The sequence below is a fragment of the Lissotriton helveticus genome, chromosome 12 (assembly GCF_964261635.1).
Source record: "Lissotriton helveticus chromosome 12, aLisHel1.1, whole genome shotgun sequence".
NCBI lineage: Eukaryota > Metazoa > Chordata > Amphibia > Caudata > Salamandridae > Lissotriton > Lissotriton helveticus.
The window spans coordinates 462,048,613-462,071,935 of NC_136073.1; positions in this window are offsets into that span (position 1 = coordinate 462,048,613).

Genomic DNA, 23,323 nt, shown 5'->3' on the forward strand with positions numbered 1-23,323 from the left:
GCAAAGGTTGTAGCATATTCATTCCTATTGCTTTGATAATTCGGTGTACGCTAAGGTATTTTTTTATTAGTGGGAAGCATATAGTCACAAGAGCTATACTCGCATTGACAACAAGCAAGAACAAACTCATTTAGGAATAAATGTTCAAACAGTACATACAAGAAGCTGAAACTTTTATGATGGGTTAAGATTAGGGAAGCCTTTAAACACTAAACTAATGAAGGAAACTGTAAATCATCTTCCTTATAAATTAATTAATGACCATATTGTACACTCTCCTTTGGAGATTTGGATGGCAGATTGTGGAAATATTGACTGGAAGACCTAATTGAAGCACATTGTTTCATATCCAATTAAAAGCCCTGAGGAAGCGAGACTTCAAAACACATTTTGGCTGTTGTATTCACAACAGCAGAATTGATGCTAAAAGATGTCAAATAAAACACTGAATTATATTGCCATTTTAAACACTTTTGTAAAGATAGGAAGGAACATTTGTTAGTATGTCACTAATAGAATTGAAATCAGGAATCTTTTTTTAACTGTGTTCTTGTTTGTTGTCATTGGCAGTATACAACTTGTGAATGTACCCTTCCAACTAATAGAAATACTCTACAATACATTTAATCATAGATTAACATGTAGCTTTAAGCGTAAATGATTGAGCAGGTACCTTTTCTGCTATAGTTTCATGACAAACTAAAGAGCAACTCTGCCTTTTGAGGACTCCGTTTAAGAAGTAGCTAGTCATGTGTTCATAGGCTATGTATGTTGTACCAAGTGCTTATTGAAACTGAGATAGCCCTGCAGTCCATATCTTGTTCACAAGTAGCTCTAGGTAGAACTTGAATAACATGGGAGATTAGATAGACTCTTGGACGAACACCACAGATCAGTGTATGAAATTAGATATGGCCTCCTAGAACTACACCAATTGACCATGTTCATTCAGGGAGGAGGGTAAGCAGGACAAACATGTCTCAAAAGACCTTGCGGACGTGGGTGATGAGAAGGAAGGCAACGTGATGACTGACTGAAACGGAGCTCCAACGTGTCTGGCAGCAATATCCTGAGACATCCTGTGATCGTGAAGCCCTGTCAGTGAACCATCCAGACTCATGTAAAGAAATTAAATATGGACTTCCGGCATGAAACTGTGGCATGTGCTGCTCAGCTGGCATAATGTCAGGCCTTTAATTTATTTCCTACCAACTCAACACATGCAAGGACACATGAAAATTACCAAGTGGCCAGATGAAATGCAAAATGTCACTAAAGAGAGACCTAAGTGCATGGCTATAAAATGAATGTAGACTGAACTCCCTGAGTCAATCCAATTATGGGGGCCTTGATAGGCTGATTTGTCAGGGCCAAAACGTAAACTAGAAACAGTCTCCCTACAAAGATTGTGTACATTGCTCTATGTGTGTGCCAAATTACATGGAAGCTACACTGAAGGCAGAGGATATTTTATTTGTATATATTCCATACACACATTCCAGATAACTCTGCTGTTTACAGCAGAGGGATTTCTTTTAAAAACAAAAATGTTTCAGCCTTTGGAGCAGGGAAAGAACTTCTATTTTTTTTTGTGTAATGACGATTGACACCCGTGGCACGCTGATGTCATTATATTTAAAGTGAAATGAGCCGATTGGCTCATTGGGGTGGGAGGGAGGGTCCATTGTTGGTGGAAAAATGCGTTGCATCTGTGTTGTGTTTAAGCCCATTTCCTGTTGCGGCCAATAGGTCTATCCACACAAGTGCGGTACCATTTGTATCAGGAGATTTGGGTGAATGCCGGGTGGAAGGAAGTTTGTGGCTCCTTGCAGATTCCAGAAATTTCCTTCACAGAAATGTGAGGAAAATGGGTTTTTATAGTCAAAGTTTGAGGTTTGCAAGGGAATCTGGGTAATAAAACATGATGAGAACCACGCAAGTCAGCCCACCCTGGATAGCCCTAGGTTTCCTTAGGTGCTAGCTGAGCTAGGGTCCAAAATCTAAGGAAACAAAAATGGTATAGCAAGTGCAGCCACCAATTGTCTCGGCCCATACGGCTTGGTCTAAACTGGGGTGACATGGAGAGCAAAAGAACAATGGATCTATTGACTGGGGGTGAATGTTTGATTTGCGCTCCATTCCATCCATCATCTGTGTCTTTTGCTTTCTTGCCCTAATTGCGCCGGGTATGCCTGACGTGGGTTCCAGGCTCACTGTGTCACTGGATGCAATCTAGCCTGTGCTGAGGGGTGATGCCCCGAAACCGGTCCCAGGATGCTTGTTTCCAGTCCAGGAAGGACCTGGCTTGGCAGTTCGGGCTTGACTGTCCCTATGAGGCACAGGGTCAAGATTGATTTACATATGGCTAGGTCAAAACTTTGGTGGCATGGTGAGCAAAAGAACAATGGATTTAACCCAGATCTATTGACTGGGGTGAATGTTTGATTTGTTCTGCAATCCGTCCATCAACTGTATGTCTTTTGCTTTCTTGCCCACAGAGGCTTCCACTGTGTGGCTGGGTCCAGGAGCTCCGACTGGGCCCCCGCTAGGCCCCGTGCAAGGTGCTCCTGCCCCAGGCTCTGTCTTATGCCCTCCTGCACCGCCAAGGGCCCGGGACGGGGCTTCTGGGGACTGGGTCATGACCCCTGGTGCCTTGGTCCCTGGGCCTGGGTCACGGGGCCTAGGCCATTTGGTCCCCCACTTCACCTGCATGATCAGGTGCCCTCAGGCCCCGTGTCGGAGCTTTGTCAAGGCCCCTCTTGCAGCCCTGTGCCTGAGGCCCAACTGGGGCTCTGAGCACCCAGGCGACACTGTCCCTGAGAATGGCCATCTGGTTGCATGCTATGCTTTGCCATGGGGCTATCAGATGGCTGTGCTGCCCTGGAAGTCCCAATAAGGGCTAATTTGCTTTCTCAAGCCCAGCCTGGTCTCCAGGAGGCTGGGTACATCTGCACCTTCGGTCCCCCTCTGTCACTCGGTGCACACAGATTACAAGAAAGGGGGGTATTCTTTCTCTGGATTGCCAGGGACATGGTACCTCAGACCCCCTCAAGGTCCGGTGATTCTGAGCCAGCAAATAGATGACCCACTTCCAAGGCCCCGGTGGGCCCTGGTGTGGGGGGCCCCCTCATCTGGGGCTCCGTCGTCCGGCCCACCGCATGGCAGAATGCCTGGGAGAGGTTCCTGCAGTCCAGAGGAGGCCTCCCCTGCACAGCTGGGTCCAGGAGCTCGAGCGGGCCCAGGGGTCCCGCTGGAACTCGCTGTGGGCACTCCTGCCCTGGGCCCCGACCTCCGGCCAGCCACACCACCAAGATCCTGGGACCGGGGATCCATCTGACCCAGGGAGACTTCCCCTGCTTGGCTTGGTACAGAAACTCTGACCGGGGCTCCGGCGGGCCCTGGGGTGGGAGCCCCCATCCTGTGGCCTGCCAAATGTCCAAGCACCTGGATGGGGTCCCAGGGAGGCCTCTCCTATGCGCCTGGTTTCAAGAGCTCCAACTGGGCACTGGCACAGATGTTTTAATGCATGGGCAAAGTGGGGCTCGGGTCCAGGGCCCCAGTCTTTCAGCGGGTCCCCTGACAGAGTCAGCTCTGTTCTGCAGAGTCTTGCCCTAATGACCTTGAATATTTCTTAAACAGAATACTTTAAATTTATTTTTAATGTACGTGATATGTGAGTGACCGCAACAGACATTTTGCTGAGAAATGTTGTGTTTGTTCATGCAAAATCCATAACGTTTTTTTAGCTCAAAACACGGCCTCACATATGAGAAATGGGAGAGTGTCACAGAGATTATTAGCAGTAATATTGGTGAGCTGCTGCTGTGTTATAATATTGAAAACACACATAACAAGCACTGAATATTAGATGTAAACACATTTAGAATTTTGACTAGTGTTCTTGTGCACTGTCAGGGACCTAGCCAAAGTGGGCAAGAAAGAGCTGAAATTGGATCTTAAATTCAAAGCTGTTCTGAATAGGGGCCCCCAAAATCCTTAAGATTTCCCAGGACCCCACCGGGCCCTGGAGTGGTCCCTCCTGCCCTGGGCTCTGTCCTCCGGCCTGCTGCTCTGCCAAGTCCAGGAGACCATTTATCCCAGGGAGGCTTTCCCTGCTTGGCTGGGTTCAGAAGCTCCAACTGGGGCCCAGGCAGGCCCTGGGGTGGAACCTCACCCCCATCGTGGGTTCTGGGTGGGACCCCCCCCCCCCATTGTGGGTCCTGTCCTCCCACACTGGTCTCTGTCCTCCGGCCTGCCGCACCACTGAGTTCCCATTGGGCCCATGGAGGCTTCCTCAGCTTGGCTGGGTTTAGAAGATCCAACTGGGGCCCGACAGGCCCTGGGGTGAGGGCCCTGTCCTGCAGCCCGCTGCATGTCTAAGCACCTGGATGGGGTCTTGGGGGTCCGGGGAGGCCTCTCCTGTGTGCCCGGGTCCAGGAGCTATGTCCTCTGGCCATCCCCAACACCAAGGTCCTGGAATGGGTGTTTATCAGACCAGAGGAGGCTTCCCCAGCTTGGCTGGGTTCAGAAGCTCCAACCAGGGCCCCGGTGATACCCGCAGTGGGGGCCCGTCCTACATCCCACCAGGTGTCCAAGCACCTGAGATGGGGTCCTGCGGGGCCCAGGGAGGCCTCCTCTGCATGTCTAGGTCTAAGAGCTCCGAGGCGGGCCTTCCACCTTGGGCTCTGTCCTCCTGCCTGCTGTACCTTGGTGGGGCGTAGGGTGGGGGCCCTCATCCTTGGCCCTGTCCTGTGGCCCGCAGTATGTCCAATTACCCAGGATGCGGTCCCTGGGCCCTCCTGCCCTGGACTCCGTCCTCCTGCCTGCCGCACCGCCAACATCAGGCCTGGGGAGGCCTCCCCTACTTCGCCTGCATGATGAGGTACCTGTGGCATCCGGGTCGGTGCTCTGTCTGGGCCCCCCCCCCTCACAGCCCCGTGCGTGAGGCCCTGCTAGGGTTCTGAGCACCTGAACCACAGAGTCCCCGTCCTCTCCAAGGACAAACAGAGGCCCTTACGTTTAGGCACAGCGCGACCAGATGGCCGTCCTTCGAGCCCGGAAATCTGGCCGCTCTGAGACCCTCAGCCATCTGGCCGCACGTAATGCTTTCCAATGGCCCAGATGGGCGGGCTGCTCTGAAAGTCCCGATGAGGGCTCTTTCGCTTTTTTGAGCCCAGCTAGGGCTCCAGGAGGCCCGGGTGCGGTTGTGCCTTCGGTCCCCTCTGTCACTCTGTGCACACAAAAGGGATGATATTCTTTCTCCAGATTACTAAGGACAGGGTACCTTGGACCCCTCAAGGTCCAGCTATTTTCACCAGTTGCCGCCCTGGCCAGCATTCCGGGTCCGCAAGTGCCTCCCAAGCCAGCCCGATGGGCTTTTCCTCCAAGCCTGCCCAATGGGCTTTTCCTTTAAGCCTTCCTTCCCCCAAAAGCAGGCAGGGACTTGAAGCAGTAATTTCAGCTGCTATAGAAGTCCCCATGAGGGCTTATTTGATTCCTTAAGCCCGTCACTGTTACTCTCTGTGCGCATGGATTACAAGAAAGGGTGGTAGCCTGGGATGGGGTCTTGAGGGCCCAGGGAGGCCTCCCCTACATGACTAGGTCCAAGAGCTCTGACCGGGGCCCTGAGGCGCGCCCTTCCTCCCTGGGCTCTGTCTTGTGGCCCACCTCATGTCCAATCGACCGGGATGGGGTCCCAGGGCCCCGGACAGGCTTTCCCGGCATGCCCGGGTCCAGGAACTTTGATTGGGACCCAGGCGTGGGCGGGCTCTCCCGGGGAGGGTCCTCCTGACCCGAGCGCCATCCTCTGGCCTGCCGCATAGCCTAGAGCCCGGGAAGGGGGTCCATCAGGCCTGGAGAGGCCTCCCCTGCTTCGCCTGCATGTTAAGGTACCTGCAGGCCCTGTATCGGAGCTCTGTCAGAGCCCCCCTCACACCCCCATGCCTGAGGCACTGCTAGGGCTCTGAGCCACAGAGTCCCTGTCCCCTCCAATGACAAGCAGAAGCCCTTGCGTTTAGGCACAGCATGATCAGATGGCCCTCCTTTGAGCCCGGCCTTCTGGTCGTTCCGAGCCCCTCTGCCATCAGGTCGAATGCAATGCTTTCCAATGGCCCAGGAAGTTCTGATGAGGGCTCATATGCTTCCTTGAGCCCAGCTAGCGCTCCAGGAGGCCGGGTGCATTCGTGCCTTTGGTCCCCTCTGTCACTCAGTGTGCACGGGTTACAAGAAAGGGACAGTATTCTTCCTCCGGATTACTAAGGACAGGGTACCTCAGACACCCTTGTGGTCCAGTGGTTCTCAGCCAGGTGCCCCCCAGCCAGCCCCACTGGGCCTGGGTCCACACATGCCTCCCAGCCAGCCCTATGGACTTTTCCTCTGAGCCTTCCTTCCCCAAGAGAACCCATGGTCAGCAAGCAGTCATTCCAGCTGCCATGGAAGTCCAGATGAGGCCTCATTTGCTCCCTTAAGTCCAGGCAGGGACTGGACCCCAGGGCTCCAGGCGGCTGGGTGAGCTGCCGCCAGTGGTACACTCGGTGCGTACAGATTACGAAAGTATGGTAGTTTCCTCCAGATTACTAGGGACAGGGTACTCTGGATCACCTTGTGGTCCAGCAGTTCTTAGCTGGGTGGCGCCAGGGCCTGGGGTGGCGCCAGGGCCTGGGCTGGCCTGCCCTATCTCCCAGCTGTCTTTCCAACCCTGGGCAGTTCCTCTGAGCCTGCCTTCCCCGAGAGCAAATAGGGACATGCAGACATCCCGATGTAGCACGGCCTGACTGAGGAGGGTCCGGCCAGCGCGTATACTCGGTTGGGCACGCTTGGTCTGTTTTGGCATAGACTGCTTGGACAGCCTCCGCTGTTGTTTCAAGCAAAGAGCTTGCACCCTGCCAGGGACAGTCTGACTCGAGGACCTGCCTTTTGTCGCGAACCTACCCATCTGAGCGAAATGCCGAGCAGCCTTGGCAGCTTGTGGCCCTCCAGTGCTGTGACCAGAGTGGAAAGGTGACGGGTGGCAACAGATCCCGAATGCTGCCTGGCAGTCCGGGCCCCTGCGCGCGACACCATTGCCTTCCTCCGCCTAGCGCATTTCCGCAGCAGCTCGGAGCAACCATTCTGTTGGTGTCCTTAGCTGCCTAGACCGACACCCCTGTGTCTCGCTCAGGCTGCACCTCGGGCCGCCTCTCCCTTCTGTGTAGATGGCTGGGCCTGCCGGTGTCTGTGTGACTACACCTGTCCCCCAGCAAGCCCCCTCAGGTGGATGGTCTTCCCCAGCAGTCTCCCGAGGGGTGTGAAGGTGGGTCAGGGACAGGCACACGGCTCCCGACGAACCGTCCAGAAGGTGCTACTACCTTGTAGCTCCTCCCATAGCATAAGCTTGTCTCAAAGATTAAGCCATACACATGTAAGTACACTTGGCTGGTACAGTGAAACTGCGAATGGCTCATTAAATCAGTTATGGTTCCCTTGATCGCTCCATCTGTTACTTGGATAACACTGGTAATTCTAGAGCTCAAGGGTGTAGCCAGAAAATTAAAGAACCCCTCTTCCCTTTTAAATGAAAGCTCTGATAGCACTAAGCAAGGGATGCAAGTACACTGACTGTTCCCTAGATGAGCTCTCATGTCTCTTCCTTCCAAACATCTATCTATTCATTCTTTCACGCTTCAATCATCCTGCTGAAATCCACCATTTCACTTTTACATTCGTACATCCATTAATTTTTCATGCATCATTACATTATTCCCCATTCCATCAATCCATTCACTTTGTCATCCACTGATCCCTCCATCTGCTCTGCCATCAATCCAGCCATTCACTCTGCCATCCTTTCACACCCCTCATCCATCATTCCCTTTACCATCCTTTCACATGTCCATCCATCTACTGGATCATCCTTTTATATGTCTATCCACTCACTTATCGTTATTTTACCCATTCGTGCATCTACGCATTCATCCACTCTCCCATTCACTCACCTACTCATCCCTCATTCCTTTCACCATTCCTTTTATTCCATATTCTTTCCTTCCCTTTTCTATTTACCAATGTTTCGCGTTTCCTTGCTTCCGCTTGCTCTTCTATTGACAGCTGTATTCCTTCATAGTGTTTATAAGATTTGGCCTGCTGAGTTGCAGACAAAATAGGCCCATAAAGAGCCCCACCCCCTCTGTAGCTGCCTAAGCGGGGGTTCACTACGGCCCTGCTAGAGCTAATACTTGCCAATGAGTGCTGACCTCCTGGGATGAGTATTTCATCAGACCAAGGCCAATCCAGGCTTGCACGGCCACTTTAGTGACTCTAGATAACCTTGGCCGATCGTACGGTCCCTTGACGGTGATGATACATTCGGATGTCTGCCCTATCAACTTTCAATGGTACTTTCTGTGCCTATCATGGTGACCACGGGTAACAAGTAATGAGGGTTTGATTCCGGAGAAGGAGCCTGAGAAACGTTTACCACATCCAAAGGAAGGCAGCAGGTGCACAAATTACCCACTCATGACTTTGGAAGGTAGTAATGAAAAATAACAATACAGGCCTCTTTCGCTGCCCTGTAATTGGAATGAGTACTCTTTAAATCCTTTAAAAAGGATCCATTGGAGGGCAGGTCTGGTGCCAGGAGCTGTGGTAATTCCAGCTCCAATTGCGTATATTAAAGTTGCTGCAGTTTAAAAGCTTGTTGTTGGATTTTGGGATCAAGCTGGTTGTTTGCCACTCAAGGTGAGCTAACGTCTGTCCCATTCCCTGCCTCTCAGCACCCCCTTGATGCTCTTGACTGTTCTGGAGAGTCTGAAGCTTTTACTTTCAAATAAATTAGAGTGTTCAAAGCAGGCCAGTCACCTGAATACATCAGCTAGGAATAATGGAATAGGACTCAAGTTCTATTATGTTGGTTTTTGGAGCTGAGGCATGATTAAAAGGGACATTCTTATTGTCCCGGGGGGCATTCGTATTGTGCCGCTAGAGATTAAATTCTTGGACTGGGCAAGATGACCTTAAGCCAAAGCATCTGCCAAGAATGTTTTCATTAATCAAGAACAAAAATCAGAGATTCGAAGACTATCAGATACCATCGTAGTTCGGACCATAAACGATGCCAACTAGCGATCCGGTGGCGTTAATCCCATGGACCGCCGACCAAAGTCTGGGGGGGGGGGTTGCAGAGCTGAAACTTGCAGGAACTGACAGAAGGGGTCCACCAGGAGTGGAGCATGAGGCTTAATTTGACTCAACACGGGACACCTTACCTTGACACGGAAAGGATTGACAGATTGATAGCTCTTTCTAGATTCTGTGGGTGGCGGTGAATGCTACAAATAACAATGGGGGGAGAGAGAGAGAAAGAGGTGGATTCGTTCTCCCTGGTACTATAAATAAACAATAGGAATCCGCCTAAGTGGGTGATGTGTTCCCTACTGTGGTGGGGAGCACATAGTGTTTTTAAAATACCCCTCACACACCAAAAGGACCCTTGGTGTCATGCTTCATCATTGGGGTCTTCGCACCCCTCTACGGGATGCGGTGTGATACAACCTACGACTACGCGGGGGCACTGAATATCAAGACTATGCGTGATGCATGTGAGGGTTGTGTGTGAGTATGTGGTGGAGAAATTTACTTTAAGTGAGTGAGTTGTTTAAAATGTGCCTGGCTCGTGGAGATAGTCAATTAAATTTTAATGAACCCTGGGCTGGTACTGTTAAAAAAGGTGCAAGTCGAGGTGGTTATGTGATATTAAGCACAACACCTCTTGGGTGCGTCGACATGTTTCGGAGATCAACTCCTTCTTCAGGACAGGGTGCACCACACCCCACCTTACTCACTTTTTTCTAAATAACTGTGTATTAACAAAAAGAAGAAAAGTAATGTAGTGCTACAATGTGCCTATAAATGATATGAAGTTTTTCGCTAATGTGCAAATAACCTAGGAAAAATAAAAAGAGAAAAGGCCACAACTTGTAGTTCTCCGCTTCTCAACCTTTCACAAGGTACATTAACCTGTAAAAAATGTGTATAATACATGTATAATATATATATATATATATATATATATATATATATATATATATATATATATATATATATATATATATATATATAGTGTGGGGTCACTAGACAGGAAACGTCATGCTAATCGTGCAGGTTACCCTGTAAAAAAAGGGGGACAAAGACATTACAGACTCACACATAACATGAAACACACTCTCTATGGGATATGTTCTAGTTGTGCCCCTAGGACCTAGCTGTTAGCGTGGGGAAGAAATAAAGTAGTAATGATTTGGTAAACATACTTTATTTTGCAGGTACAATGACCCATGAGCCTCCGAACGCTGGGGGTTAATCTGGCCCAATGACTCCTGTAGGTGATAACAAGCTATCAGTATATCAGGAACAAGAAGCTATTAGACAACTAGCTGCGAACCACGAGATCACAATAAAACCCGCAGACAAAGGGGGAGCTATAGTCTTACAAACCACCACAGCATACGATGACGAATGCCTAAGACTTCTAGCTGACAGACGCAACTACACGATCCTTCCAGATGATCCGACAGAATCACTCCGGATCAGGATCAGAGTGATGCTGGAGGAAGCCCGAGCTCACGACTGGATATCCAAAAAAAGAAGGGGAATTTCTGGTCCAAAAAACACCTAAGATCCCCTACTTTTACAGTATCCCCAAGATACATAAGAACCAAGAAAAACCTCCACGGAGACCCATAGTCTCGGGGATAGGTTCCATTTTGGAACCTCTCTCAAAATTTGCGTATGCTTTCCTACGTCCCCTTGTGCAGGCCACTGATACCTACCTAAAAGATACCAAAGCAGTCCTACAACTCTTGAAGGACATACCCTTCGACCCCAAGACACAATTACTGCTCAGCCTTGACGTAGAGAGTCTGTATACGAGCTTGCCCCACGACGAGACGCTATGGATCATAGAAGAAGTACTATTCAGTAACCCCTGGAAGTACCAGACACCCAGAGGGGTAGTTTTGGAATGCATCTCATTGGCACTCACCAAAAACGTTTTTAGGTATAACAACACACTATACCTGCAAAGCCATGGGACCAGCATGGGCAGTACTTTTGCTCCAAGTCTAGCTGGTCTGTATGTCCACCATTTGGAAACCAACAGGATTCTAAATGTGACCAAAAATCCCTACAGGAGAAACATCTTGATATGGAAGAGATACATAGACGATGTCTTGGTAATCTGGGAAGGGGACATACAGTCAGTGACTGCGCGTTCATGACTTGGTTTAACAGCCAAAATGCCTTCCTGAAGTTTACCAGCTCTGTCTCTAATGAATCCCTGGTATTCCTAGATTTGAATATTTACCCCGAAGCCGCCACCCTAAAAACAACCACCCAATTCAAGCCCACTGCCAGGAACTGCCTACTTAGGTTTGACAGTTTCCACCCGCGTCACCTACGTGAGAACTTACCCTACGGCCAGTTCCTCCAGTTGAGGCGGAATTGCACGGACATTGTCCAGTTCAAAACACAGGCCAGTGACCTCAAAACTAAATTAAAACAGAGGCAATACCCAGATCGCATAATTGATGCAGCTATGAAGCGGGCAAGGAACAACCACAGAGATGCCCTTTTGGAAGACAAACCCAACCTAGACAATGACCTGAGAAGACAAGTATGTGTGGCAACATACAACACACATTCGAATGAGGTGACCAAAATCATCAACAAAAATTGGCGTATCCTGACTTGTGGAGATTTGAAACTCGACAAACCATTGATCGCACACAAACGTGGAAGGAACCTGAAGGACATACTAGTCCACACACGCCCTAGAGAGTGCCAATCACAAACACCTTCAATGCATGGCATACAAGGGCATTACCCGTGCGGCAACTGCAGCAGCTGCCACCTCACCAGTAAGAGCAAACGTCTTACCTTCAGAAATAGTACAACATGGGAACAAAGGAAACTGACCACCTGCAACAGCAGAAATGTTGTATACATGATAACTTGCCCATGTGCCCTGGAGTACATAGGCATGACAACAAGCGCAGTCAAAACACGTATGAATGATCACAAAAGTAACATTAGATGCAAAAGGAGTACAACCAAAATGGCAACACATTTCCTTGAGGCTCAACATTGTGTGAACGTCATTAAACGGACGGTGATTGAACAACTACCCACCGAGAATGGCCTGTTCCAAAAGGAACAACATTGGGTATTCCGTCTAGGTACTCACATTGAAGGGCTTAATGACGATATACCATGGGGCCAACTCATTTGAATGTCATCTTTGAAATCTGACCTCTGGATGTCAATATTTCCCTATTTCCCAAGAAATTAAGGCAAAGGACGATGTCTCGGTCCATGAGACCAGTTGTAAACTACCTCATGTGGCCATCCTCCCCCATTTAATATATCTTTTATCTGACCACCATATCACCAATATATGATATGTCCACTACATAGTGACCCCCGTCAACATTCACCTCATGCAAATCCTCGAATGTGGGGATCCCATTTAAACTGTACAAGTACCTAGCCCTCTGCACTTCCTGATATGCCCGCATTTGGCCCCTACTTCATACTCACATGCAGGTGTTGTCACATATTTAATTACATCAGGATATTGTTTCTTTGAGAACGCCGCTGTTGCCACATATTCAATTACATCAGGACAATGTTTCATTTAGAATGCAGTGGTTGTCACATATTTAATTACACCAGGACAGTGTTTTCCTTTAGAATACCATTCCATAAGCGCTACAATTAACACTGAAACGCAAGCGCCTGTGTATACCACGGACGCTTTGATCCCTAACGCCTGCGCAAATGGCTTTCTCTACCGCGCATGCGTGGACTAGGGAACACTCCCCCGGCCACACATGCGCGGTTGCTCCGGCGCTTTGGGAAACTACAAAAAGACCTACAAAACGCCCTCGCACAAGGTCTCTGGTACACCGTAGGGGCGGAATACTCTTATTAGGTCTTTCCGCTTTACCAGTGTTAACTACCAATTAACTAATTGAGGGCAACGTCCGAGCACTATAAAACACGCCCCTCCAGCACCATACCTCCTTCACAGCAGAGCCGTGCTCGGGGGCGGAAGGAGATTTCTGACACCACAAGTCGTGAGTATAGATACAAGGAGGTTCCGTGGGCAAGCTAAGAAAAAACAAACCTGTAAGTACCTGATATACTGATAGCTTGTTATCACCTACAGGAGACATTGGGTCAGATTAACCCCCAGCGTTCGGAGGCTCATGGGGCATTGTACCTGCAAAATAAAGTATGTTTACCAAATCATTACTACTTTATTTCTTCCCCACGCTAACAGTTACGTCCTAGGGGCACAACTAGAACATATCCCATAGAGAGTGTGTTTCATGTTATGTGTGTGTCTGTAATGTCTTTGTCCCCCTTTTTTTACAGGGTCACCTGCACGATTAGCATGACGTTTCCTGTCTAGTGACCCCACACTATATATATATATTATATATGTATTATACTTATTTTTACAGGTTATTGTACCTTGTGAAAGGTTGAGAAGCGGAGAACTACAAGTTGTGGCCTTTTCTCTTTTTATTTTTCCTAGGTTATTTGCACATTAGCGAAAAACTTCATATCATTTGTAGGCACATTGTAGCACTACATTACTTTTCTTTTCTTTAATACACAGTTATTTAGAAAAACGTGAGTAAGGTGGGGTGTGGTGCACCCTGTCCTGAAGAAGGAGTTGATCTCCGAAACATGTCGACGCACCCAAGAGGTGTTGTGCTTAATATCACATAACCACCTCGACTTGCACCTTTTTTAACAGTACCAGCCCGGGGTTCATTAAAATTTAATTGACTATCCCCACGAGCCTGGCACTTTTTAAACAACTCACTCACTTTTTTTTTTTTTTTAATATTTCTTTTATTTTTTCTTTACATTACACACATTGTATTACATATATTATACATTTACCAAATAATTCTGAATTTATAATTAACCATAACTGGTTTGATGAGACTGCTCCTACTATGCATGGCCATAAAAAAATAAAAAAATAAAAAAAGGAAAAGAAAAAGATAAAAAAGGGAAATTATAAAATGCATTTACACAAAGTCCATCTAAACTTATGGTTTGCAAATATCTATATTTCCTATTACATTTTCAAATACAAATAGGTTCCTATATTGCCATAATCTCTTTCCATTTCGCAATTGGCTCCCAAATTTTTAGTCCTAACTTTCTTCCCCTTTTTCCCTTACGTGCGTAGATTGCCTTCTCAAGATTATACATGCCTAGTAAATTTGAAAGCCAAGTTTGCATAACCGGGGGGGTCTTATCCAACCATGCTCTTGCTATTGTCAGCCTTAATACTGCTGTGGCAATAAACGTAAATTCTTTATAGGTGTGATCTTCCCCCATATCCCTCCCCAGCAAAATTAACAGAGGTGTCAATTGTACTCGTAATCTTAAAGTGCTACCCATAAAATCTTCTACATTTTTAATTATAGTGTGTAGCTGGGGGCAGGTAGCAAACATATGAACAATATCTGCATCTACTGCATTACAACGAGGACAGGTGGTACCAGTCGAACCTCCCCATTTAGCCTTTCTGGCCGTAGTGTGGTACAGTGAAAACAGAGTCTTGTAATGCTGAGATTGGCGGGGACCCGAGCATAAGATGGTACGACCCAAGTCCAGTGACTCCGTAAAGCTTTCAGGTCCCCCCCCCCAATTTTTCAACCCATTTGTTACTAAATTTATTCATGTCATCCACTTTCCCTTTTGCAAGACTTGCATAAAAAGATCTTATAGTACAATCCCCTCCTAATATTATTTTCTCAAGTATTTCATTACGGCCGAAGCCCGCTGCTCCACCCCGCTTATTGCTGAGAAAGCTCCTTATCTGCAGAAATTTTAAAAAATCCCTAGTTCCAATATCATATTTACGGGTAAGATCTTCAAATTGGACAATCCCCTCATCATCCATTAAGTCCTCGATCTGTATTATCCCTTTTTGTGCCCACCCAGCCATTGTTAAATCAGCAAAGACTTCCGCCGGGAAGGATTTGTTCTTATAGAGCCTGATATATCTATTATATCTTCCTAGGTTCACCTTTTTTTAAAAAGCATTCCATATCTTAACTGCCGCTTCTACAGTCTTGAATCTAGTCCTTTTGTAGTACCCAAACTCTACTAGATTTAAGAAACAGTTTTCTGTCTCCACCCCCAACACTGCAGAATAAACTTCCGTGGACATGGTCGTAACTCTTTGCTCGAGTCCCCCACCCCCAATTAATCCCTGCATATACTGTAATGCTGCTGCCATTTGGTACATTCTAAAATCAGGGGCCCCCCCTCTCTCTCTCGGAAGAGACTTATAGCGATATGCATGCCGGGTCTTCCCATGTGCCCAAATAAATCTGTTCAATACATTCTCCAACAAGTTAAACCATTTAACTTCAAAAACCAAAGGAATAGTTCTAAAAAAATAAAAAAATTTGGGCAGAATCAGCATTTTAATCACGTTAGTGCATCCCATCAGAGAAAGATGGAGATTGTTCATCCTCTCTAAATCGCTCTTTACCTTCGAAATTAATGGAGTCATATTACTCTCAACTACTGCTCCCAAGTCCGCCGATAATGAGACCCCCAAATATACTGCCGAGCTGACCACTCTGTTGTCATTGCACCTAGCGTGTATGTTCTTTATAATCTGTGTTTTGGCTCTGTTCAAACTATACCCGGATATCTGACCAAACATCAGGGCCTCTGCTTCTACCTCATTTAAAGCTAAAGTGGGGTTCGATGTTAAGATTTCTACGTCGTCTGCGTATGCTAGGGTCTTCACTATAGAATTATTTACTCTTATTGGTGGTATGTCCAGATTAGTTTTAAAATGCCGCAATAACGGCTCAAGATATAGCGCGAAAAGAAGGGGCGAGGAAGGACACCCCTGCCTGGTACCCCTAGCAATTTTTACTGCAGCTGACAGCCCTCCATTAAATCTAATTCTGGCAGTAGGGGTGATATATAAGGCCTGAATAGCTTTTATAAACTTTTCCCCTATCCCGCACCACTTCATAACATACCACAAATAGTCCCAGGCGACCCTGTCAAACGCTGTCTCAGCGTCAAGAAAAAGTGCTGCAACAGGGTCTCCTAAGACACCTGCAGAATCAAAGACGGTAACTACAGTCCTAACATGTTGGGTTGTCCCTTTACCGGGTATAAACCCGTGCTGAGTGGGGGGTTACCAATTGCTCAATAATTTTTGCCAATCTTTTTGCCAGAATTTTAGAATATATTTTTACATCTGAGTTCATCAGTGTTATGGGTCTAGAGGATCCTGGTGCTTCTGGTGGTTTACCTTTTTTTAAAATAACGATAATATCGGCTCCGCCCCAGGATTCCGGAATAGATTCCCCTAGTTGTGCTTGCAACAATGTGTAAAACATATCTGCACGTAGCACATCCCTAAATATTTGGTAGAATTCGATCGGTATTTGGTCCGGTCCTGCTGCTTTCCCTGCTGGTAAACTTCCAAGGGCAGCCTTTAGTTCTTCCAGCTGAAAAGGACCCTCCATTATCTCCCTATCTTCTTCGGGCAATGTCGGTGGTAAAATATTCATAAAGTAGTTTTCAATATTTACCGGGCTTGCTGTATCCTCCGGGGTGTATAAATCTGAATAAAACCTCCTAAAGACTTCCCTTATTAAATTAGGATCTATAACCAAGTTCCCCTGTCCATCCCTTATCTCTTTTATTGCCGCTGCAGCAGTTCTCTGCCTAGTTCTTATTGCTAATACTTGCCGTATTCTCTCACTATATTTGTATGTTCTTTCCTTTTTCGTTAAATAATTATCTGCTGCTTTCCTGGCCAATCCTTCAACAGCATCGGCTTTCAAAGCTATAATTTTAAATAAATGTTCTTCTAGGGGTAGCTTCCGTACAATTGCCCTACTCAAATTATCTTCCTCTCTTAATAACTCTTTTTCGATCTGTTCTCTCTTATCCCTTTCCCTCTTCTGCCTTGCTAGAGAAAAACTCATAGTTTCTCCCCTTACCCCAGCCTTAAAAGTGTCCCAGATCACCCCTGGGGATGCTGTCCCTCTGTTGATATCCCAGAAGTATTGTATCCATGGAATCATATGCTCCCTATATGCAGCATCTTTTAACAAAGCTCTCTCGAAAGACCATTGCGAGGGTGTTCTTTGTGTTTGAGTAATTTTAAACGTGCAAATCAACGGGCTATGGTCCGAGATAACCCGTGGGAGTTTTTCTATATGTAAGCCAGGAAGTAAGGTAGTAGAAGTTAAGAAGTAATCTAGTCTAACCATTACTTTGTGCGGCGCTGAGTAGAAAGTACTCCCATCCAAATATGGGTGTATCTTTATCCATGGATCAACCAAAGCATTATGAGAAACCATAGAAGCTAATGCATTATACACCTTCTTCTTCCTTCCCCGATATGACCCGCCAGGCTGTGTGAATGAACTCTCTGGGTCGTGTATATTAAAGTCCCCACAGCACACTATAGGCTCGGGCCACTGAGCTAACTCGATATCAAAGAATTGAAACACATCTGGGCCATCTTCTGTGGATCCATAGACTGAGGCAATAGTTATTGTCTGACCCCTAAATTTTATTTCCAAGATCACCCATCTACCCCATTTATCTTCCTTCTTTCTTCCAATAATCACGTCCCTACCTTTCCCCAAAATTGCTACCCCTCTAGTCCTGGTACCCTGTTTAGTACTTGCTAGAACAGAGAACCCTAATTGCTCCAAAAGATAAATCTTACTCCCTTCTATTTGGGTCTCTTGCAGACAAATTAAATCCAAACGCAGGGTTTTTAGATATGCTGCCACTTTCATCCTTTTATTCATGTCGTTGAGACCACATACATTAATTGTTGCTATCTTACACGCCATTGCAAGAATTGTTGGAGAATGTAGCAAATTAGACCAATACTTTTTAAGATCATCAACCAGTATATAGGCATACCGTATATTCTAGATAAATAACAATGTGTTAAATTATATATTGGAAAAAAAATCATTAGTGCTGTTTTTCCCTCCCCCCTCCCATGAGCCCAACCGCCCCCCTCCTTGACTCTCCCCTCTCCCCCCCTCCTCTTACAGGCAAATAGGTCGAAGGACCTTTGTGTGCCCGCATTAGGTTGCGCTAGTCGCATCCCTCTCTCGCTTTAACTTTATATGTATGCTATGCTGTCCATTTACCCTTTTAGCCTTCTACCTGAATTCTACTAGTAGTGTTTAGTGTGAACACCCATGCCACTCCTATTTCACCTTCCTTCTGCTTTTTCATCTCTTCCAAGAATAAGTGTGCTTTAATTTCGGAAGAGAACATCCAGGGTTTCCCCCTCACGACCACCTTAAGCCTGGCGGGGAATAAGAGATACGCCTCCATGCCTAGGGCCTGGAAAGGAGAGATCATCTGCCTTAACTTCCATCTCCTCTCTATGGTGGCATGACAAAAGTCAGGCCTGGCAAAGAAGGTTACGCCTTCGAATGACCTCCTATTATCTGGCCTTGCCTTACTGATAATCTCTTCTCTGAGCAGAAAGTTTCCTACATTTTCTAAGATAGCCCTTGGATGGTTCCCCTGTCCATAGCTCCCTGCACCCCCCATGCCACGGGCTTTCTTCATTATGAATGGGAACCTATGTGCTCTCTGTATCTCCCTGTCCCACTGCCACTGAGACTCTGGGAAAGCCCCCTTCAATAGGTTGATCACGAATTGCCCGACGTCCTGTCCTTCTGACTCTTCTGCCACAACCAGTAGCCTGACATTATTCCTCCTCTGCCTGTTTTCAAAATCCTCCATTTTCCAGCACATATCCACCGCCAGTTTCTCCTGTTCTGATTTAAATGTTTGCCAGCTTCCAACGTCGTCTTCCAGTGCGCTCCTCCACCTCTGTTACTCTGTCCACTATCCCGTCATATACCTTATTGACTTTCCTCAAAGTGTTCTGAATTTTCTTTGTGGCCTGTCTTGCTCTTCGACTTTCTGCCCTTCCCTCTCCTTGCATCTGTTTGAGGGTGCAGAATAAAGTTTCAAAAGGATCTCGCTTGGGGGGTGGAGGTCCGCCTGTGGCCCCCTCAGCACCCAATGTTGCGCTAGCATTTTCATGATATACCTGCGATGTCGCAGAATAGTTCCATAGCAGTCGCTTCTCCGTGTGTTCGGGAAATCCAAATGTCTGACTCCTTGACTTCCTGCGTCTTTTCTTCATCGTAGATTCTTTTCCTGAAGTGCTGGAATCTGACCCAGTTACACCCTCACCTTCCTCCTCTGAGCTAGCGTCAGTAGATAATGCTGATTCCGAATCCTCGTTTACTGATTAAAATTCTGCTTCCACAGAGACGCAGTCTCCTCCACCCATAGTTTGCCTGCTTGTGCTTGCTTCAAGATTATCTTTATCAGCTAGACTGACCCTGCTACCCCAAGTACCGTCCCGCTGCCTTGAGGCATTCATTTCTTCCTCAACAATCAATAAGGCCCCGAGCATGTCAGCTGTCGTATCTCCCCTTGCTGTGTCTATGGTTGGGGGCCTCCCGGGACCCCCTTGCTTCCCTCTTTTGCCCCGTTCAGTACCTCACCTCGCTCGTGTACTGCACCAGCTGCTTGAGCCTCCGGGGTGGTGTTTCGAGCGATGTTCCATGCCGGAGCCGGTCGTTGCTTAGCAACCAGCCTCTCAGAGTTTCCAGCGTCTATTGCGTCCTCGAGGACGCTACAGGGAGTCAGGGCCGCCGGTTCGTTTGTTTCCTTTGGAGGAACGGGCTGCTCCGAGATTTTTGCCGCAAGTACCTCTACCAGGGTAGGTTGTCTCAAAGCTGCATCTCGATTCCTACTATTGCTCTCCCCTTTCGTGGGGTTAGTCATGGTTAGATTATGCTCCTCCGCTGATTGCCCACTCAAACTTTTTACCACTGTGCTCGACTTCCCCCGCATCTCCCCCTTTTTTCCACCTTTCTCGATCGTTGGAGGGGGGAGTGTCTTCCTTGTTGCTCCAGTGCTCTTCCCAGCGGGGGTATCCAATTTAGCGTTTGCAGTCGGTCCTGTTTTTACTACTACGGGATCTGGCGCCTTCTTACTTTTCTCGCTCCCCTTCTCCTGGTTTGCGGTCCGAGAGGGTATCTTCGGCGCCATATTCCGCCTGTCAAATAATTTCGCAGCTCTGCCCTTAGCCCAGGTCCAGGCCAGTCCAATCCGATATATTTGTTTTTTGAGGTACTTATAATCAGAGGACCGACTGAACCACCAGCGCTCCAACTCCATTAAGGGTAGATTCTGGGCAGCACAACGTCCTTCTCATTCATCATAGCATTTGTGCGTGAGAGGGATTGGATGCGACCTCTCAGCTCAACACTGCAGCGGCCATCTTGCCTCTTGAATCACCATCTAAACAACTCACTCACTTAAATTAAATTTCTCCACCACATACTCACACACAACCCTCACATGCACCATGCATTGTCTTGATATTCAGTGCTCCCGCGTAGTCGTAGGTTGTAGCACGCCGCATCCCGTAGAGGGGTGCGAAGACCCCAATGATGAAGCATGACACCAAGGGTCCTTTTGGTGTGTGAGGGGTATTTTAAAAACACTATGTGCTCCCCAGCACAGTAGGGAACACATCACCCACTTAGGCGGATTCCTATTGTTTATTTATAGGTGGTGGTGAATGGCCATTCGAGCGATTTGTCTGGTTAATTCTGATAATGAACGAGACCCCTCTATGCTAACTAGTTACGCAACACGCAGCAGTTGGCATCCAACTTCTTAGAGGGACGAGTGGCGTTCAGCCACACAAAATTGACAAAAAACAGGTCTTTAATACACTTAGATGTCTGCGGCTGCACACGGGACGGGTCCGCATGTGTCTACCCTTCACCGACAGGTGCAGGTAACCTGCTGAATCCCATTTGTGATAGGGATTGGGGATGGCAATTATTTCACATGAATGAGGAATTCCAAGTAAGTGCGTGTCATAAGCTCATGTTGATTAAGTCCCTGCCCTGTGTACACTCCACCCGTTGCTACTACCAATTGGATGGTTTATTGAGGTCCTTGGATCAGTTCCGCCGGGTTCGGCAGCGGCCCTGGAGTACTGCCAAGAAGATGATAAAACTTGACTATCTAGAAGAAGTAAAAGTCATAACAAGATTTCCGTAGGTGAACCTGTGGAAGGATCATTAACGGCGAGTGGCCTGAGTGACTGGCGGTGCCAGCCTGAAACCCTCCGCATGCCTTCCAGAGGAAACACGCCTGTAGGTGCTTGGGCTAGGACTGGGCCTCTGGTTGGGCTCCTCTACCAGGGGAGGACCTAACTGACATACCTGTGAGGGACTGGTGGGTAGGCCTCACCTCTGCCCCTCTGGGAGCAGCACAGATCGAAAGCCCTCCGAGAGGAAACCCACGCTCACCCAGCACAAAACCGAATCACAGTGCCTCCCCGAGCTGGACCACCCCTGAAGACCTGGATGAGAAGGAGCTCGGCCATCAGTAAACCCTAGCTCCTCTTGGTGGGGGTGTGCGGGGGAGTATGGGAGGGGGAGCCTCCTGGCTCTTCCCTTCTGGCACCTTTGACCAGGGCAAGGGGTGGACCAACCCGGCATGGCTCGGGCCATCACCTAAGCCCGTGACAAGACCGGTGGTGGATGGCTGATATGTAGGTGGTATGGCCCTCCTTCACCGCCAGCTACCCAGTTTGTCCTGGTCCTGTGTGGCCCGGCTAAGGGTTTGAAGACTTGTGTGGTGCCTCCCGGTCCTCGGGCAGGCGGCAGGGCTGCCTGACTCTGCTACTCTGGGAGCCCTCCTTGTCTGTGGGGAAAGGGGTGCTCACGGGCTGACCACCTTGAAACCCTCTATCTGTGGGTGCCTGCAGACCCCCTCCACCACACCTGGGAGTGGGCCTCTCTTCCGCCTGGCCAGCAGGAGGGACACAGAGGGGGGACCGGCACAGGGCCTCCTCCTCCCGTCCCTGTGCCACTAGGTGCAGGGATAGAGCATGATCCCATGCAGGGCAACCAGATGGCCAGACTGGATCCCCTACTCCAGTACAAGTCACTGGGAGGCAAGTGGCCCCAAGAAGGAGCTTCCTGAGCAGCGGCCTCAGAGCACATGGCCCATCTTGTCTTCGTTGGACTGCCATGTGACAGGGTCTGGTCGTCCCGGGCAATCTAGTTTCTGGGTCATCCTGAGCAATCTGGTCTGGGGGGACCAGATGGCCGGCCAGCCAGCTGGGCTAATGCAAACCTTTATCCTTCCTCCAGGTTTTTGAAAGCCCCCACTTTGTGGGGGCTTTATAGCCTAGGAAATGGACTTCCCAGGCAGGCCCTGGGGAGAAGATGTGCCTGGGCTTAACCCTCCTTGGCTCCTCAGGCTCCAGAAAGGCAGAAGGCACCCACCCAAGGTAGCACCCTGAGCCCACGGTATGATGGTGACAGTCAATACCCAGTTCAGGGATGCTGCAGGCCCATGGAGGACTCTCTTGCTCCCCAACTGGGTTTGGGGTAAAGTGAGGAGATCAACCATGCATGAAGGCCCAGCCCCTAGGGTGGCGAGTTGGAACACAGGACCGGGAGAGCTCGGAGAAGCCCTCAGCAGATGACTGGGCCCGGCCTCGAATGGCAGCGACTGGCAATGTTCCGTGCCACCCAGGAGGGTACAGTCGGCAGGCCCTGCACAGGGCTTACTTTTCTCCTAAGAATAAGTGGAGCCTGGCAAAGGGGAAGCAGCAGGACTGGGGAACCTTCCCACCCCCTCTTCTCCAGTAATGAGGGAGGCCGTGGTCAAGCCCTCGGTCAGAGCTCCAGCAGGACCTGGGCTCCATCCACTCGTCCCCGTGCTACCAAGCAGGGGAAATGGCTCCATGACCACAGACAGGGCAGCCTGCCTGGGAAAGGTCCAGACCAGACTCTGGTCGATCGGAAATAGCTGGAACTGTTTGGTGACTGTGGGCTGCTTGGTTGAAGACTCCCGACCATGGCCCTGGTCAGTGCTTCTGAGCCACAGAGAGGACAGGACTGGCCTCCGCAGGGTCAGGGAGCTGACAGGCCTGGGTCTGCGAGCCCCCCAGGGCCCTGGGTTACCTTTGCCGGCCCTAGGTGTCATAAAGGGGATGATGTCACTACATGGCCAAGTTCGGAGGATCTGAACGAAGCCCCAGCTTGGCCCATGGGTGGGCGCCCTGGTCCAGGGCTATGTACTTTAGCCTGCTGTGTCGCAAAGGGCACGGGATGGGGGTCCCACAGGGCCAAGGAGTTTTACCCTGCTTGGCTGGGTTCAGAAGCATGGAATAGGGTGGTCCAGGACTCCG